Raw genomic sequence first — 18,442 nt, forward strand, 5'->3', positions numbered from 1 at the left:
TCCAGCCGACGGACCCTTGCTCGACGCCACCTCCGAGCAGCCCCTCCAGCTGGCCAGCGGGGGGAAGGTGTGAATGATGGGGCATTGGTAGCACCATTGGAGTCTCCGACGGACTCACCGCCAAAGTCTGCGGATCAACGGTGGTCTGCTGCGCCACCAGCCCGACAGCGTACATACCTTTCAAAAAACTTGCGAGCTCGGCGGGTTCCATGGCTTTATCAAAAGCCTCCCGACTGGCTTTGTTTCCCAACGGTGAATTTTGAACAACCATAGCACTAATCAGCGTTGAACACAAAAAAAAAAAAAAAAAGACTAGCTGGCGGAAATGGGTTACCAACGGCGCGTGTCAGCCTCAGGTGTACAACAACTCCCACTGGTGAGCTGGCGAAGATCGAGCAGGCTGCAGTTTTGCAAGCAACCTTTTATCCTCGCCACACGACACTGCTCTTCACGAGTCAAATTGAAATGATAGTGGTGTTCACTTGGTCAGTTGCTGACCAAAGAATTTATGCCCAATAACCCTTAGATTTACATCCAAGGGTGGAAAACAAAACATCTCAACTTAATAATAATTCTCTCTGACATTGGATTTACATCCAAAGGTGGTTGAGTATTATTTTCTTGGTCAATACTAACCAGGTGAACATTTTCGATTGAAACGAAGACCTGCTACACAAAAAAATGAAGAACGGTTAGAAAAAAAAATATATATATATATATATGCACACTCTGACTTAATTCTATACGTCAGTACCCCATCATTTGCTCTGGCGTCATACTCCCACCTCAAGGTCACCACGCAAAAGGTCGCCTGCTAGGGAGACATCGAATCTTTCAGATTCTCGAGCAACTTGTGTGCCCCCTATTGGTGTGTGAGGTTCACTTGTCCGCTACACCCTTGTCACCTCACGTAGACAAGTTCGTAGAAGTGCAGCACCTCCACCACGGTTGGACCCTCACAATGGGAAATGCGCCATAGAGAGTTGGGCGCCATCAGTAACCGCCACATATTAGGACAAATCTGCCCAAAGGTGAGGCCAAACTCGCAAACCAAAATTTAGAGATTTGGTAGTAGCGGGAATGTCACTCCTTGGCGGAAGATCGCCTCGTGCACGGCGGCATGCCCTGCTTGAAGCATCGACGGTCTCTCATCCTTTAGCGGCGGAAGCAGCTTCACTACGCCTGACAGCCGGAACAGCCGCTTCAATTTGTTCACAGCAGCAACAGTCATCGGTCCTCCCGCCTAGTCAACAGGAGTACCGTCGCGGAGAACCCATGCCAACTCAATCTCCTCCCCGGTCTCTCCCCCATAAGTGGAGTCGCTAGCAGCGCTGTTACTCCCTAACCGCTCCTCACGCCTAATCAGGACGGCGGCATCCTCCCTTGCCTTAGAACTCTCCGGATGGCCGGCACGACCCATTGCTACTTCCCAAGGTATGGTCTGTAGTGGCTTGATCTCTAGCGGTTCGGACAGTGAGGTTCCTGCATGGGCAGACGAATGCAACGAGTCAAAAAATATTCTATCCACCACGCTGAGCGACACGTCAGACTCGGAATCCTCACTGCTCGAGATCTCTACGACGCTAGCCATCACAAACCCTAAAACCCAAAACCAGTCAGTTCACACAAGATCTAAGCTATCCCTATGTCAGATTATAGCTAACAACGCCAAGAAGACCCATTCCCAGAAAACCTACAAAATGCCAAAACAAGAACAAAACACATCCACACTCAAACCCAGATTTGACCACCTAGCAGGGCAAGAAACCTCAACCTTCTGTCAAACACCTAAAACCAACCCCAAAAAAAATTCTAGACCCTTACATACACTGGGGAATAACAGAACTCGTCCTAAATACCAAAAAAACAAAAACAAAAACCAAATAAAGCAAGGATGAGATTCGGATTACCCACCTCAAAGATGGGAACTTTGATGCGCTTAGGGGTGCTCGTCTCCGCTTTAGAGGGTCTTCGTCCTCCAAAGATCGATAACTTCACAGGATAGTAGAATGTTCTTCTCGACTCTCAGAAACAAAGCTCGAACACGATGACTCAGAGTTTGAAGTGAAGAAGATGTCAAAACCACTGTGGTTTCCCTCTCTTTTATGTCAACATCAAACCAATCTAAGCCGTCTGCTTATAAATGACACCGGACGACCACCGTACACGTGCCACACAAACTCGCTTACTCTCCTGATTAACTGAGGCGTCACCTCGGTTACAAAATCCATGATTACTCGCATTAACGGTGAGGAGACGGGCGTGCTGTAGAGACATTATTCCACACACTAACCCAGTACATGAATGCCACGTGTCGAACACTGTCAGACGAAGCGTCTAGCCGAAGCAACCATCGAAAAGGCAAGTCACAAATCATCGGGCAGTCTCTGCTAAGCACAACTCCACTAGCGGAGCTTCGCCCTTTGCATCTAGCAAGTGAGGCAGTCTCCGCTAAGTTCAACTCCGCTAGCGGAACTTCGCCCTTTTCATCTTGCAAGCGACGCAGTCTCCGCTAAGCGCAACTCCGCTAGCGGAACTTCTCCCTTTTCTTCTGGCAAACGAGCCAGTCTCTGTTAAGCGCAACTCCTCTAGCGGAACTTCGCCCTTTTCATCTTGCAAGCGACACAGTGTCCGCTAAGCTCAACTCCGCTAGTGGAACTTCTCCCTTTTCATCTGGCATGCGATGAAGTCTCCGCTAGAGGAACTTCTCTTCTTTTTCATCTTGCAAGGGAGCGCAACTCCGCTCACTGGACCACTACCAAGTTGGTCCCAGCGACACTGCTTGCCGCTTAATATCAGCGCAGGGACTGCCGCCAACGGCGATTCCCTAAGCAACGCCTCGTCTTGACGACGACTGCTATGCTACGTTGCAGTCAGGCTACGTGCCTCCGGGACACGTGGACACGTCAAGAATCTACAACAGCCTTGATCAGGCAAGTCCCGCCACTAGGGTACCAAAGTTTGGGCTCGCTACCCAACACCCTCTGCTCAGTGCAGCTCCCCTCAACAAACAATATACCGACTAAACGGAGGTCTATCTTAGCTTGGGAGTGGGGGACTCCCTGGGGGGCCTAGCATGGGCCCACCCGAAAGGGTACAAACCGTTGACTCAATAAGTCCATGGTTGACAATGCAGTAACGCTTCGAACCACTAGGTAACTCCCCAACCAAGATTGCCCTCTTTGACGAGGGACATGGGGGACTTGTACTTACACAAGCATTTGCAAGCATAATTAGCTATAATGAGCCACGCTCATGATACAGCCAGCAGTACCAACTACCGCCAACTGTGTGACTTACGGAAACACAGCCAAACTGGCTACCGCCTGATCCCTAGCTCACCCCTAGATCACTGCTGATGTACCGCCACACGCCGCGCCAAGTTAGCATCAGAAGCTCCAGAAGTTGGGAATTGAAGCACATCAGTCCCACATCGAAAACATGGAAGAGCTCAGCCTCTTCCCCACCTATAAAAGGTTATCTCATTTCTCCTCATTAATTACGCATTCACTACTTACCTACCATTATTCTGTCAACATAAATACATTGACTAACTTAGGCATCGGAGAAGAGAAGACCGCTCAGCGCGGTCTCCCTCTAACACCGCTTTGTATTTCACTTGACAGGTAGCGGAAGCTCTGAGAACACTGCAAGTAGCGTTCCGCCTATCGGACCAGCGTTAACAAAGACTTGGGCCACCGCTCAATCTTAAACATTAACAGAAAATAAATTGTACCACTGGTCTTCTGCTCCACTTTTGCATCTAGAAAATGAACACAGAAAAACTAGTTAACATAGCAACAAGAGAAAGAAGCATTGCTAACAAGTTGCCAAAGGCCCGCCAAAAATTTAAGAAAAAACTGTATTCTTAACAAAACTTCTATTTCTTAGAGGATATAAATCATTGTTGATGACATCAAATGCTTAGCGAAAAAGTTTAATTTCATTAGATTTCGGAATATCTTTCGGGAAGCTGATTTTGTGGCGGATAAGTTAGCTGCTTTTGGCCAAGAGAGATCATCTCCTTCCGTCTAGTTTCATTGCCTCACCGTTTCTGTGTTCTCAGCGTTCATTTGGATTTAACTAGGCAGGGGTTGTTTCCGTGGGTTTTCTTTATAGTTTTTTCTTTGTTGTATAAAAACAATTTAAGAAAAACTGTGGTCCTACATCCTAGATATGGCTGCCTAAAAAGTCTGTGCCAGTCAGTCATTGCTGCCCTTTTTGCTTTATTTTATTCCTTTATTGGACATTTTTAGTGATTTTTAGTAAGACTAAAATTATCATTGATGATAAAGGCAGTATTGTATACAAACTCGGTTGAGTGTGTCTTAGCCATACTTAGTCATGTAGTAGTTTTTCATTCGTTAATAGACTAAAGCAACCAACACATTTCTCTCTCTCATGTACATATTTCTCTTTGCCTATTTTACCCTCTATGTGCCATATATATAAACTATTTGTTTATAAAGAAATTTTTATTTTAAACTACTGCACTCTTCATCCGTAACTTCTTCAATGTTGACAAACTCTTCTCATTATGTATACCTTCATCTCTAAAATCTCATGAGGTTTACATGATCACATAGAATAAGTTTGAAATTACCAAAGTATAAATGAATAAAAAGTATCCCTTAACCTCCTGGTATAGTTTTTTTTTTTTTTCCCCAAGCATAAAGCTTCTCCACAGTAGAACAATTGCTGCTAAGTAATGAAACCCATTACAATTTTAGAAATCAAAACTAGTTTTGAATCTTATACTAGGTAATCAAACCCAAATTGATCAATCATAAATCCACCAAGTACGTTAAACAAAAAAACAATCTTGAAAATGCACAAAAGCTATAAAACACGGAACTAACAGAATTCCAAAGCTTCTAAATTGCACCATGGGCAGACTAGGAATATAAAATTGTATCAGGCATAAACCCAACAAACATTACAACCCAGGAAAAAAAAATTCCCAGATTCTAGAGAGCATACACCTAATAGGAAGAACTGCCACATGACTAAGTGCGGCTAACACACACTTACCGAGGTTGTATATGGCACTGCCCTAGTTGTACATATTTATGCACAAAACAAAGAGATTTAAAATTTTGTAAGGGGATTTAAATCTTCACTACAACCATTCTTTTACTAAGATGGATGATATTCACATGGGTTTTTTCATGTGTTAATCCATTAGTCACTCCCATGTCGGGTTCATATCACAGTCTTTTGACATGAAGAAGTTTGACTTTACTCGAGTTGAGTTTGCTCATCTTTCTTGACAGGACCCACCCCAAATTTTACCCCAAAATCTGAAGTGGCCCTGCGGGACCCACCTTAGAAGAAATTCTACCAAAAATTTGGCGGAACATCCCCTAAAAGTAGGCTACCCAAAACCTGTAGGAAAACATTTACACTTCTAAATCATCCATCCTTATTCTCCTGGAGCCACCCTGCTCCCCAAATCACAACATCAACCAAAAATCACATAACACAAATCACAACTTAAATAATATTAATTTCCTCAGGTAATCAGAGCAATTCTAACAGCAAGGGTAATCAAGGAAAACCTAAATCAAATAAAAATGCGGAAGCCATGTTGTTGGCTATGCCTCAACTCCAATGTACGCCCGACCTGAACTACGCCTGCAAACTGGGCATTTGAAACCGAAGGGCCCAGGGGAAAGTAATTTAAAAACATGTTAGAGTGAGTGGACGAAAATAAACGACTAAATAAATAAATTAAAAGAAAAGGAATTGTATTACTTCCCCACAAACTTAAATTCGTAAAACTTCGATGCATGCAACGTTTATAAAACGTATGTCTTTAAAACTCGGAGTCTCATGAAAACATACCAGTCCCCGCTGGCTAAAAGAATCAGACTAGCCCCACTAGTCAAGTAACAAATAAAAGGATATGGGGAAGGGATGTCACCATACAGGTAAAGGAACCCCTAACCTCGACTGCCACCCACACATAGATTGTGTGAGGAGGAGACTAGTAACCTCGACTACCACTCACGTGAGGAGGAGAAACCTCGACTGCCACTCACAAACACAAAGTAAGTGAGGAGGAGAATAAGCTACCTCAACTGCCACTCACGTTTACACAAGTAAGTGAGGAGGAGACCTAGTAATTGGACCCCGGTATGGTGAAGGAAAACATTCAAAATCCATAAAATCCGAAAGGCTTCCCCAATCTCTCATGAGAAATATATATATATATATATATATATATATATATATATATATATATTCCAATGACGTGACCCCGCACGCCAAAATATTCTCAAATCCGTAACCAAAACCGGAAATTAGTATAAGCAAATCCCAATTCTAAAAATCTCTCAAAAACTCCAAGAAACAAACCAAATCCAAAAATCATTAATTAGGCATTCCCAATGCCAAAACCGAAAGTCAATAAATAAATGAGAAATCCAACTCCATCGAAAACTCATCTCGAAAATATTCCACAAATCCAAAGTCGGCGATAAAAAAATATATGTAATCCTGAAAATTCCTCGGAAAACGAATCGTTGGAAACCATATAATAATCATATTCTCCAAATCGAGCATAATAAACTTTGATTCAAAAATCCCATTGACATAGTAATAAAATATTTAAATCCGTTTAATATGCTCGATAAATTAAAACAATAATTTAAGTCACAACTTCAGTTCCCAAAACAAAAAAAATACAAATTAACAATAATTTTCTGAAAACAAAATATAATCACATGGAATTAAATAACTAAATAATTAATACGGGAAAAACAATTGCATGCATCCTTATTTAAAAGCAAGGGTCCACTCACAGTACTATTCAGGTGATCACGCATACGAGTTTCTTCATCGAGCAAGAGTTCGGTAAGTTGCCCATTTTTGCTGCTGGAAATTGCCGGAATCGGCGCCGAAGATCTCTTTCTTTCTTTCTTTCTCTCTCTCTCCCTCCCTCTCTTTTTCTTTCTGGTTTCTGTCGTAAAAGATGGGGGAGAATGGCTGGAAATGGGGCTGATCAGCCCCTTATAATTAAGGTGTGCTGAAATGACCAAAATACCCCTCACACGAAAATACTCATAACTTTGGCATATGAACTCCGATTTTTACGTACCACATATGCATGCGCTCGGTTTAACGTCTCCTACAACTTTCATGAAGGAAATTTTCTTAAATTTTGACCTGAACAAAAAGTCAACTTTTTAGGGCCACTAAAAGTATCGAAACAAAGTAACAAGTGAAAATAGTTGTCGTTTACCGTCCAAATAACTAGTGAACTGGTAAATTGAGGTACTGGACGTTACATTTCTTTCTCCTCTATGCCATTCTTATGCATTTTGAAGATGGATGCACAACTTTTGCTACGAGATTTTCTAGATTGGACAGTGGAAAACCTTTTAAAAGGAAAAGTGAGTACATTTTCTTGTGTTTTCAATTTAGTCATTTGTACATATACCTTAGGAAAAGTATTTAGGCAACACATATTTAGTTAGGAAAGCGCTTTTGTAACCTGCATTTTAAGTTTGGTTTAGAATGGGCCACAATGGCTATCCAATATACTAATATCTATCTGATGTAATTATCTCAATCACTCTGCCAAAAAATGCTTTAGACGATGAATATTATTCGTTGTCTAATATAAAAAAATATGTTGTCTAGGTGGTTGTCATATCTTAGCCACTCAGACGACGAAAAATCACGGTCGTTGATAGAGACCTCAGACAACAGATGCAATGTAAGGAACTGTCGTCTGAAGTACTCAATTTTGAAGAACTAGGGAGCATATGTCGTCTAAAACAAAGTATAATGCAACATGATTGTTGTTAATAATTAATTTGGATAACAGGTTTATGTAAAACACTGTCATTGTAGTTACTCTAAGATGACAAAGATTTACTTGTAACTATTGTTTGAACGTACCAATTTTAAAGATTAGTTGATGAATCTATTGTTTGATTAAATATTAAAAGATAGTTTTATGTTGATTTAGAGGCTTTGCAGCGATGGCTCTAGAAAATGGGTTGGCGGGTGGCGAAGGTTGGAGGCCTTGTGGGTACGAGATCTGAAACTGGGTTATGGGGCTGAACTGATGGTTGGAAGTTATGGATGGTTGATCACTTGCGCCTAGGTTGGCATCAGCTTGCTAAGTCGAAGAGGACAGTGGTCATATTTCCATAACTCCCAATGCTCTTGCAGCGGGTTGATAATGGTCATCATGCGGATAGAAGCGATGGTCTTAGAGGGGATGGTTTGTCGTGGCAGCTCTTATTGGTCTTTTTTTTCGGGTTTTATTTTTAGGTTTTTGGTTAGGTCTAATAAATCTTTCCTTTATTAAGTGAGGGTTTGGGTATTTTGGTGTAGTGGTTGTGACATTGTTATGGTGTCATCTTCAGGGACTATTTGTTTTCATTTTGGTGTGTTCTTATCATCAATGTAATGAGGAGGCACCCCTACATGTATACCAGTGATTTTGGTATATGGTGCTAGAAGGGGTCAGTCTCTTCTTGAGGTTGGTTGTAAGGATGTATCGGGACTCCTAAGATAGGTTGATTGTCTATAGCCCGGATGAGAGGGTAATTTGTGAGGCTAGAGTTGAGCCCCTATCGACTCATGGTATCTGTAATCACTGGTTCTACATTAGGGATATGAGTAGGTCATCTTCTCTAGTTGGAGTATTTAAGATTTTACGGAATTATCGTCACTGTTGTAATCTATTAGATTAATGAAATTTCTTCTCTTCTCTTCTAAAAAAAAATAAAACTAAAATAAAATAAAATAGAATTGAAGGATTAACTACCAGCAAGCATAACCCAACTAGAAGGCTGAATTTATTACGAAATAAGAGGTCCTGCATCATATATATAATCCAGACTGAAGAGTATACACTAGTCCATATATGGTTTAAGTAGTAGTGGTGGGGATCAGAGGCTGAAAACCATGTCGAAGAGTAGCTTGCCAAACTTTGTCAATATCGGACATGGTATAACCACACTCATGGTCATTCCAACCTTCCAATGCATGCACTATCCCAGCTATACGCCACGCACTCATCACCCTCCTTGGCAACCAGTTCTGAATTTCACCAAATAACAATTACTTACCTCAGAAATTTGATGTGAAAATATATTAGGAAGGTTATTAGTTACTTACCTCACAAGACTAAACATTCTCAAGAGACTTCGGGATCTTCATGGCTGGATTGCAGTGGTAGTAACAGTCTCTCCGCAACTTTCTTGGTGGGAATTGGGAGAAGGGAACAAATATTGTTCCTTCTCAAGAGCCTTCGGGATCTTCATGGCTGGAGTGCAGTGGTAGTAACAGTCTCTCCGCAACTTTCTTGGTGGGAATTGGGAGAAGGGAACAAATATTGTTCCTTTCGGTGCAGTCAACTGTTCTTGCTCACTTAATCCGTTTCCCACTAACCAAATCTGCATATTAATTATTAGTTTATATTTGTTAAATTAAATTCGAATAATAAAGTGTGTACAAGTAGTGTGTTCAATCAACCTTCGATTTAATATTAATAACCAAATAAACAAGATCTTGTATAGCATTATTACCTTGTGACCATAGTTTTTTTCGAGGACCAACCGACTCTCAGATTCACTTAACGATTTGGTGAGCTTCCAGTACTCGGCCTGGTGTAATATAGCAACCTGATATATGGGAATAAGATGCATGCTTCTTATTTACAGGCATATGTGACGTCGATTATATATGACAATAATTGATATAGATATATATACATTTATACTCCCTTAAAAAATATATATATACACCTTTATACCCCTCTGGATCAAACCAAAGGCAATGGCAACAGCAACCTTTGTGAGTTTGCCTCTCAGAAGAACTTGGGTTGTCTCTTTTGGAACACTGTTTAGTATCACAGCCACAACCAGGCTACTGCCATCAACCATCCTAATTTTCAGCTGTGGATGCCTGCTGACATATAAACCACCATATCTATTCAGCTCCTCGCTCTGCAAATAATAAAAATTTGCACTAGTTAGAAAGAGAAAGAGCAATCGATACCAAATCCCTAAAACCACCACATAATACAATATGATCCAATATAAATCATACATCAGTTGAATGCACAAGGCGGTGTATTCTACTAGATGTACGTACGATACATCCATATTTCACAGATGATCGAATAAATGGTCATCGGTGGGTGACCAATAAATTCATAGTCACCCTTCCTTGATGTCAATATTAAGAGTTGAGATTTAATAGATATTTTTGATAGGTTTAATTTTAATCCTTAATAGTTAATTAATACAGCATGCTCGTAATTCCTTGGTTACTAGGTAAGCGCGTTAGATATCTTAAATATCATCAATTTGGCTAAAAATTTGCAGAGATGATGTATTCATTAGTACCTAAAAACTGAACGGTCGAGATGTGGATATACGACTAAAAAATGACCTTAAACTCTAAATAAGCATTTAGTTTCAAAGCGGAGCTCCTCTCTGAATAAGATTTATATATATATACTTGCCAGGTAGAAAATTAACAAATAGTGGAGATCCTTTCTTGATTCATGAGACCTAAACTTAAGGGTTTTTGTCCATTTACCCCATTTTTAGAGATTTTTTTCCCACTTACCCCATTAATTTTTTTTAATTCTCTCTCACCCAAAACACTCTAAAGAGGTCTTCCCTAATACCCCATTAAGATTTTTTTTTTGTTTTTTAAATTTTTTTAATATCATTTTACCCTCACCCCTTTGAAACTTAGAGAGAGAGAGAGAGAGAGAGAGAGAGAGAAACCATAGGAGACTTTGTCGAATTCCGGTCACCAGCCGCCGGAATCTAGTCACCGGCTGCCGCCCACGGGAATTTGCTGAAAATCTCACCGGAAAGTTTTTTTTGCCCCCAATGGACATCTATTGCCCCCCAATAGATGACTATCAGCCGTGTATTGCCCCCAATAAACGCCTATTACCCCCTAATAGACGTCTATTGGAGGGCAATAGAGGTTTATGAAACCTTGCTGGAAGTCTCCAAAGAGGTTGTTGTAGATCTCATATGGGGTCGAAGAGGTTTATTGCCCCCTGAATAACCTGTATTGCCCCCCAATAGACGCCTATTGCTCCCCAATAAATGTCTATTGCTCCCTAATACCCATTTATTTTTTAAAATTAGACAAATAAAACTTTGATTAAAGAGAGAAAACGAGTAAATTACATCAATTCAAAACATGTATTGCCTCTCAATAGACGTGTATTGCTCTCCAATAGACCTTTAATAAATCTCTATTGCCTCTCAATAGCCCTTTATTGCCCCCCTCAAACTAAAGTAAATACCATTGGTGATCAGTAATCATAAGTAATAATTACCAACTCTTTTACATTTTGAAAAAGATGACATAAACTATTTATTTATGAAAATTCGCTTATTAAGTTTTGCTGATAAGGGTGAAAGGAGTACGTGTCTAATTCTCTATTAAGTAAGAATTGAAATTCAGAGTCAATAATACCATCAGCAAATATATATATATATATATATATATATATATATATATATATAGAGGGCTTCCACTAAGGGATCCCTATTTTTGGTCTTTTATAGGGATAGGCATTAGACCAACTTTTAGATCATATTTTCACATCTTAACCGTTCAGTTTTCAGGTCCTAATGTATAGATCACTTCTACAAATTTTTAGTCAAATTGGTGACCGTTAAGGCATCCAAAACTGCAATTTACACGAACGGACCGAATCTGTCGAACCGGAACCGTTTGTGTTTATAATGGTAATGGCAGTTTTAGATGCCTTAACGATCATCAAATTGGCTGAAAATTTGCATAAGTGATCTATACATTAGGAGCTGAAAACTGAACGGTTAAGATGTGAAAATATGATCGAAAAGTTGGTATAATGCCTATCCCTATAAAAGACCAAAAAAAGGGGATCCCTCACTAGAAGGGCCCTGTGTATATATATATGCGAAGTTAAAAGAAGAAAATATAAAAATTTCGTCAATAACTAAAAATGGAATACAAAGAAACTGTCCAAGTGAGAAACTATCTATAATTGCATGCATGTAGCCATTAAGATCAATGGATACAGAGAAAAGAAGTGTGGGTCATTCATTCCTCAGTGGCTTCTTTGACCATGCATAAACAAAGCAAAGACAATGCCCAGAAAGAGTGGAGCCAACCTAACAAGGTAATCCAAGTGCTTCCTGAGAATCTTCGAGTCAGACACAAGCTGCTTAGTGTTCTTCCCCAACGTATGCCAAATTGGATCCAATTGCCTCCTCACAGTCTCCTCAAATGAAAACAGCCCATTTTCGACAGCCAAGTCCTCACACCAACCTTGTTTGTCTTCTCATTTCTTTCAAGCAAGACTTCAAATGTTTTCTGAATCCACCATGTACTTGGTCATCGGAACCTAATATCCACCACCGCACGTCCCTATCTAAATCATTTGAAACCTTCACATGAAACCTTGGCCACAGATGCAATCTCCTCAAATATAAATACTTCATGGTCCTCTCCGTCTTCGCAAACCCGAAGACCATGGCATGAGGCTTATCCGAAAATGCGCGGAAGAACGCTATTTTGTTGAGGGACCAGAAGATCTTGATGATGAAGGCCTCGATGGAGGTCTCAGAGAGAAAATCGACGGCTAGGATGATGAGGCCGGCGATCTGGGAGGTGGGGATTCAGTGAGGGCGACTTGCTCAATGGAGGAATATTCCTCGCCGGAAAGAGATCGGAGAGTGGAGGGGGGGAGGGGAGAGAGAGGACAGCGAGAGAACGTTTTCTGATTTTATGTATGATTTGTTATTTCACAGTTCTTTGAAGGCTAAAATTGTCATTTGACGTTTAAATGGGGTAAGTGAGAATAAAAATCTGTTAGTGGTGTAAGTGGGAATACCTTTTAGCCCAATTTTGTGCATTGGGTTAAGATTTTTTGTCCATTTACCTCATTTTTAGAGATTTTTTTCCCACTTACCCCATTAAGTTTTTTTAATTCTCTCTCACCCAAAACACTCTAAAGAGGTCTTCCCTAATACCCCATTAAGATTTTTTTTTTTGTTTTTAAATTTTTTTTTTATACCATTTTACCCTCACCCCTTTGAAACTTAGAGAGAGAGAGAGAGAGGGAGAGAAACCATAGGAGACTTTGCCGGATTCCGGTCATCGGCAACCGGAATCCAGTGACCGGCTGCCGCCCACAGGAATTTGCTGAAAATCTCACGGGAAAGTTTTTTTGCTCCTAATGGACATCTATTGCCCCCAATAGACGACTATCAGCCGTGTATTGCCCCCAATAGACGTCTATTACCCCCCAATAGACGTCTATTGGAGGGCAATAGAGGTTTATGAAGCCTTGCTGGAAGTCTCCAAAGAGGTCGTTGTAGATCTCATATGGGGTCCGAGAGGTTTATTGCCCCCTGAATAACTTGTAGGTGCCCCCCAATAGACGGCTATTTTCCCCCAATAGATGTCTATTGCTCCCTAATTGACACCCTTTTCCTCTGCTTCAAGTATAGCTTTCTCAAGCAAGTTGTTGATAGCGTCATTTTCCCATTGCATCAAGTACTGCAATATAAACAAATAACAACTCAAATCAAACTTAAACTGAATTCAGTGTAACTACCATATTTCGAACACATGGTCATGATTGGGTCAAAGAAAAAACAGAACTGGGAATAGATCTTGGAATGCAATCGATCACATTAAGTCCAACAAATAAATTGTTCAATTCTCACTTGCAAACTATATTTTGGTATTACCCAAGTTTGTAATTTGAGTTTATCAAATCGCTGCCTCTCAACCACAAATGTACGGCCATAAATCCAAGTGAGCATTACAGACCACAGTGTGACAGGCCACATCAACCACAAGTACCATGTTGATGTGAATGGTTTAGAGGCCAAGGAAGCAAACCCTAGAGGTAGTTGATAAATGGATTCAACTGTTGTAAGATAGCTTAGATGCAGGATATCTGGCTATTCCTCCTCTCTTTTGAGGGAAGACTTATATAGAGAATCAGTAGACTTGTCCACGGTGCCATACATGTGGTCATAGATCGGCATGAAGAGGGAGTAGTTGGTTCAAAATTGTGTGTGGTGAAGAGAGTGGAACCTGCAAGACTTGATTTGATAAGGGGTGAAGGATTACATGCCAAAATGTACTGAAATAACATGGCATGCAATTACGTCAGGGAATACATGAGATACTTGAGAGGGGGGGAAAGACAGAAAATCCAATCTGGACTGATCGAGCTCGAAATTGCAGTGCCCCATATTGTTCATGAAGTCAATATAAGTCACATAACCTAAATAGGATATGACTGAAGCTGATCCAATCAACGCAGTTGTCATCAGTGGTATTGTGAAGAGCGTGTGATACGCTATGTGCTCGGCAAACGGGTGAGTCACAGCTACAATACATCCATGTCAATTTTTAGCGATATTAAAAAAAATAAAGGAAAAACTGACAAACAGTACCTGAACTTCAAGCCACTAATAACTTTCGTACCTCAAGTTCAAAAAATATCAAATTGGTACCTGAACTTCTGACCCCGACTCAATATCAGTATCTGGGAACAGTAAAATCGTTAACGGAGTTAATTTTTGAAGGGTAAATCTGTCATTTCACTGTTCATCATCTCCAAAACTCTCCCCTCTCTCTGCAAACCTAGATTTTTCATTATCTTCTTCATACCTCACACACACAAACCCAAATCGACCAAAGGAGAGGTGAGAGATGAGAGGAGTCGGTAGTGGATGGGACGGTGGCTATTGAAGAAGTGAAAGGTTGGTTGATAGTGGTGATGAGGTATGAAGAAGAAGAAGAAGAAGAAGAAATCTGGTATTGCAGAGAGAGGGGAGAGTTTTGGAGATGATGAACAGTGACATGATAGATTTACCCTTCAAAAATTAACCCCATAACGATTTTACTGTTCCCATGTACTGATATTGGGTCAGGGTCAGAAGTTCAGGTACCAATCTGATATTTTTTGAACTTGAGGTATGAAAGTTATTAGTGGCCGATAGGTCAGGTACTGTTTGCGAGATTTTCCAAAAAAAAAAAAAAAAATAGTCTAAGGTGTGTTGATGTTTGTCATACATCAACTTTTTAATTAATATATATTAAATTAAATTAGTTAGTGAAACATGTTGTACAGGTCAACATGTTATCCACTTATAATTTGACATGTGTACTTAAAAAAAAATAACCATACTAAGTACTCATTTATTATTTTATACGTAAATCGTTCAAAAACTTGTAATGAATATCGTAAATATAGTAATTACCTTTATTACAACTATAATTATCATTAAATACGTCCAATGTGGTTTTTTGTTGTAAAATGCCTCATCGATGATATAATTTACAAAAAAAAGGACTCTAGTTACAAAAACATCAACTGGATTACAAGAATAAGGACTTGAAAAGTTTTAGGTCTAATATGATTATTTACCATATAAACAAAACATTTGTTGTAGCATTGGTAAAGGGATCGTTTTTTTTTTTTGTAAATGGATCATATTTCATGTAATTATCATAAAAACAACCATAATTACCACTTTATACCTCAATTGCATGTTGTAATTTATGGTAAATGCATTGTCAAAAGAGTAATTCTCTCATGGATGATGAGATTTACACAAGAAAAGTATTAGTTACAAAATATAGAACTTTAATACACAATTAAGGACTCGTGCCTCATTTACAATATATACATAAAGTTTTACCACTTTGACAGCAATTCATTGTCACATTAGTAAAATGGTTCTCAGACTTATAATATAAAAAATTACCACAAATAAGAGTTTGATTACTACTTCTACAACAATTTGTTGTCAAACTTGTAATATTTAAGAATTACCACAAATACAACCTTGGTTATTACTTTGGACCACAATTGCTGTAAAATCTATAAAAAAACATTGTCAAATAAGTAAATAACTCCTAAAGGACAGTAGTTACAAAATAGACAACTTTATTACACCATAAATGACTCACCGCAAATTTACTTAAATATATGAAGTTTTACTATTAATGCAACACATTCGTTGTTTTATTAGTAAAGTGGTTCTAAAAACTTGTAATAATGAAGTATTAACATTTATTATAACTAAGTTTTTTTTTTTTTTTCTTTGAACTGAGGATTGGGGTTCTCTATTTGCCTTTCTCTTCCAGCATCCTTCTTCCTTCTTCCTTCTTTCTTCTTGGTCCATAGTTAACTTGCCATGGACTGAAGGAGATGAGAAGGAACAAGATAGTAGTAGGAAATTAGGAATATCCCCAAATGTTGCTTATTTTGGGTTAATTTTAGGGTTGAGTGAATCAAAACACATAAATTGAATTCTCATATCCCTTCTTCTCATATAACCCTCACAAACTACATTTCACCTTACACGCAAATCCAACACAACACAAAGCATTGATTTTTGTAATCCGGCGTTTTCCTCAGCTCCTCTTAAAAGTCATCGTGTTATGGCCATAGTTTGCATTGTTTGTCTGAAATTGGTGTTTATAATTGAGTTTATCAGATACCCATTTGGCCTTTTATTCAATTCGAGATGGGTTTATGATTTTCTAAAATGGTTTTATGTTGAAAGTGAAGAATTGTTCTTGGTTTACATGACTGGATGGTTGTTGAGCTGTTTGCTGGGACTTAAGAGTGTCAAATTTCTGTGCTGGTATAGATGAATGGCTTTGATTGGTTATGCTTTTGGGTTGAGACTAAATATTCATATGCTTTGTTACGTAAGTAGTAATGTAGGTAAATGAAACCAAGTGCATAAACGGTGGAGTACAATGTTGTTTGATGAATTACCTGTTTTCATTTTTGGTCTTGAATTTTAGCTTTAAGTAGGGCCGACCCTTGACCAAGGAAGACAAGGCTGTGACTGCAGTGACTGCAATGCAGTCCCACAAATTATGTCTGCCATATGCCCATACCTTGTCGCCTTGAACTCTTGATATCCATAAATTATGGAACATAATCCATGTTATACTCACCAATCAAGAGTGAGAATGTCTTGATAGTGTGTGTGTATATTAAAAAAAAAAAAACAGAGAGAACCCAAAACCTGCTACCTGCGGTTGCGTCTTACTCTTGGTAACTAACTCTTCTGGCCTTCTGGGCATTCTTGGAGTCTGGACTACATTCTATTCTTTTGCACTCAATTTCCTCCTCTTTTTTTGTATTGGTAAAACAATAAACACCCCAAAGCCTCCATTTCTTCATCAATCATCACTCTGGGAGAAGAAGATAACCAAGTTTTATTGTTCTTTATCATTTTAGAAAGGTTGAATTGTTCTCTTTGTTTTTTGTTGGAATCTGAAATCTTGTTCGTTTTGTTTTTGATTGGAATTCTTGAATAATTGAATAGTTGTTTGATTTGTTTTAGTATTGAATATCATAATATGTCTACTAGGAAGTTTGAACGTGGGTTTGATAAACTTAAGAAAAAAAGACGAATAGAAAAGCTAATTCAATCCCAAAAAGGAGCACTAGATAAGTATGTTACTGTTAAAGAAAAAGCTACGGGATCAGGAGAAGAGACAGTAACAAGTCCAATAGAATCATATTTATGATCAACCATGTCACAAGAAAGATTGAATGGACTAGCCATGTTATCTATCGATAAAAAATTGTTCAAAAAGTTTAAATACAATAACTTAATCAACATTTTGCATCCCAAAAGGCAAGAAGAGTGATCTTTAAATGAAAAGTTCTCTTAGCATGTTGTTTTTATCGGCATTGTTACATTTTGGTTTGTGTAATGACTTTTTTTTTTTTGCCATTTTTTTTATTTTAGATTTTAGAATAGGCTCTCTAACCTTCGCCTTAGTCCTCACTTTGTCACGGGACGGCCCTGGCTTTAAGGTTTGAATTAAGGAATCGTGATAGATCACCGGTATGTATTAGTTTATTAGTTAGCCAGTTGCTGCTGAACCAGTGATGCAATTAGTATTTTCGCCTGAAAACAAATGGTTATGCTAACCTGAGAGTGATGTCTGCTTGAGAGTTGAGATGCTACATGAGTTTGTCCGGTGTGTTTAAGTACGTGCAATCTTGTACTTGGACATGTCTTGCTCAGGTTTACCGACAACAGAAAAGTTTCAATTGAACCTAAAAGGCATAGCAGAGTGTTGTTTCATTGTTTACCACATCATTTATATAACGCTATTATATTTCAAAGTTAAAAAGTTCAAAGATTTAGTTTTTTGTTTGTTTGCAGGTATTTCTGCCCAGAGAAGAGAATTGGGTTGTTTACGTCTAACATAAGCTGGTAAGTAAAATAGCAAGACGCTTATGTGGCTATTTCTGCTTTAGTATATCAGTATGAGAACAAATCTCAATGGCTCTGACATTGGCATTTTCTCCTTTCCCCACACTGAATTCACTAGAACAATTTTGATCCTTTTTACTTGTCTAGGGCAGTTGGGTTGGGTTTGATGTTTCTCACCCCATTTTAGTTGC

General features: G+C 39.1%; 1 pseudogene; it reads right to left on the reverse strand.

Annotated features, from left to right (window-relative positions):
• Positions 1-8,886: 8,886 nt before the first annotated feature.
• LOC112165796 lies at positions 8,887-16,799 on the reverse strand (annotated as a pseudogene).
• Between the last annotated feature and the right edge of the window lie 1,643 nt (positions 16,800-18,442).

This window comes from Rosa chinensis, chromosome 1, assembly GCF_002994745.2.
Source record: "Rosa chinensis cultivar Old Blush chromosome 1, RchiOBHm-V2, whole genome shotgun sequence".
NCBI classification, from domain to species: domain Eukaryota; kingdom Viridiplantae; phylum Streptophyta; class Magnoliopsida; order Rosales; family Rosaceae; genus Rosa; species Rosa chinensis.